Raw genomic sequence first — 2,525 nt, forward strand, 5'->3', positions numbered from 1 at the left:
CGCCTGCTCAGAAATGGATCACCTATGGAGGTATGGGAGAATGTAGATGGCAAGAGTAACAATGGAGTAACCAATTAGAAGGCTGTTGCTGTGGTCTAGATAAGACATGTTGGTGGATTAGACAAGAATTATAGCAGAGGAGATGGTAGGCTTCAAATTATATTTTGAAGGTAGATACAACTGTACTGACTAGTGGACTGAGTATGTAGCATAAGGGGAAAAAATTAATCAAGACGATTTCTAGGTTTTTGGACTCAGCAATTAGGTAGATGCCATTTATACTAACGGGAAAGGTTAAGTGGGAGAAAGATAGGCCCACTCCTTGAAATCAGGAGCTGGGTTGAGGTTACTAGCTTGTGAAAAGAAACTAAAATCAGTCCTTCCTCACTGACTGAGAAAAGTATCCTAGAAACTATTTAGAAAAATGGGTTTTTGAGCATTCTAAATGTTTGTTTGACTTCCCCGGGCTGCTCTTCCACCTGGGTCCTGTGCGTTATTGCAGCAACCAGCCTGGTGCCCATGTCCATCCGTCTCTGCTCCCTTAATCACAGGCTAGCTGCTGTCCAGATTGGCACATACCAATCACTTCATCCTGGCTATTTCTCCTGACAGGGATTTTGCACAATAGCTTTGGCATCAAAAGCCCAGGGGTCATTGTCTAGAACCAAGGGCTTCAGTTTATTCCTGAATAATCTTCTCCCAAATAAAAGTTTCTATGTTTGTCACTAGTTGAGCTATTAAATGGCTAGTTCTAAAACCTCCTAAATTCTAAAACTAAGTCATTAGTACATCTCCATTTCAATTAATGTGTTTAATGGTAATCTTTAAGTGTACAAAGTACAATTAGAAAATAAAAGTTGTCCATATTAAAAAAAAAAGTCAGTCCTTCTCACTGCCAACTGGGTATCCAAGAACCCAGTCAAACCACACCCAGGAATGATGACTGGATCTGCCATGTCCTCAATACTTTTCTGGTAGGGAAGCCCACTCACAACTCTAAAATACGGTTTAGCCTGATCGCCATCAGGTCTGAGTGGCAGCAACTATGAAACTTCCAGAAAGGTGAAGTGAGTAAATGTTGGGTGAAGAAAGAAACTTTTAAAATTCTAAAACACATGAAAAATATAATGCTAAGAAAAACAACCAACAAAGTCAACAAGTAGAAGACAAATTCAGCAATGAAATTAAGAAAACTCTAGAAACAACTCTAAAATTCTTAGCATATCTCTGTTCTAAGGTGTATATTAGCATTCAGTCATAGTTTAATTAGCAGTGTCAATTGGTGACATCTTAGATTTGATAAAATATGTTTAGGAACTTCAAAGATATAAATTAAAAGAAGATATCATGAGATAATAACAGGCTGAAGGAAAAAAAAGAACAAGTCAATATAAAAAGAAGTTGAAAATCTTGGAAATAATGTAATTCTAGATTATGTAGCCAAAGGCAGAATTAATGAACTGGAAGAAAACACCAAGGAATTCACTAAGAATGCACAGAAAAATAAAGATATGAAAGAACAGTTAGAAAACACGAAAGGCAGACTGAAGGACTTCAATATTTGTCTTATAGTTCTGGAAGAAGAAAATAGAGGAAATGATGAAGAACTATATTAGAAAAGGTAATGACCAATAGTTGTAACTAACAGAAGTGTATTTCACATCTATGGCCATGCCACCCTGAACAAGCCCGATCCCATCTGATCTCGGAAGCTAAGCAGAGTGGGGCCTGGTTAGTACTTGGATGGGAGACCACCCAGGAAGACCAGGTGCTGTTGGCATATAAAAAATAAAGGGGGGGATTCTAAGCTGACAAGGTCCTTGCAATCTGTGAGGACAACCAAGGTCCTTGCAATCCATAAGGTCAAAAAAGAAGTGTATTTTACACACTGAACCGAAGATAAGAAATAGGAATACTGATACATAGCAGTAAAAATGTAGATCATAAAAAATGAAGAGAAAATAATAAAACTATCAGAAAGTAATGACATTGTCATTCTACAAAGAAATGACAATTAGACCAAGAGCAAAATTCTAATCTATAATCGATTCCAGAAGATAATGAATTGTATCTTTAAAGTACTAAGAGAAAACAATTTTCAACCTAAAAGTCGACATCAATTTAACCGTCGTTCAAGATTGACAGCAAATTAAAGAAATTTCTAGATATACAAAGGTCAAAAAGAATTAACAACTGAAAGATTATCACTGAAAATATTTAAAAGATGTCGTTTAGGAAAAATAAAAGTGAACACAGATGGCAGGATGCAGGAGACAATGATGAGCACAGAATTTAATAAATTATGTTATATATTTAATTATAACATAATTTACGATTTTAAAAACTCTTATTTTGTATTTTAAATATTCTTATTATGTACTGCATTTATACAAGCTCTTTTCTCAGATTATTTTAAAAATTAAATATTAAATTATTTTCCATAGATTATTTTAGATATAATAGATTTTAATTTATTGTATTTTTGGTGTTTTAGAATTTCACACTGTTAGTCTTTTGTTTTCTGA

The 2,525-nt window shown here is 34.7% G+C and overlaps 1 protein-coding gene and 1 pseudogene across 1 annotated transcript in view; one reads left to right on the top strand and one right to left on the bottom strand.

Annotated features, from left to right (window-relative positions):
- Positions 1-2,525, bottom strand: part of CUNH1orf141 (chromosome unknown C1orf141 homolog) — a 38,121-nt gene that overhangs the window by 7,044 nt on the left and 28,552 nt on the right. The window lies entirely within an intron of this gene.
- On the top strand, positions 1,662-1,780 carry LOC111745290 (annotated as a pseudogene).

This window comes from Pteropus vampyrus, unplaced genomic scaffold, assembly GCF_000151845.1.
Source record: "Pteropus vampyrus isolate Shadow unplaced genomic scaffold, Pvam_2.0 Scaffold151, whole genome shotgun sequence".
Classification (NCBI taxonomy): domain Eukaryota; kingdom Metazoa; phylum Chordata; class Mammalia; order Chiroptera; family Pteropodidae; genus Pteropus; species Pteropus vampyrus.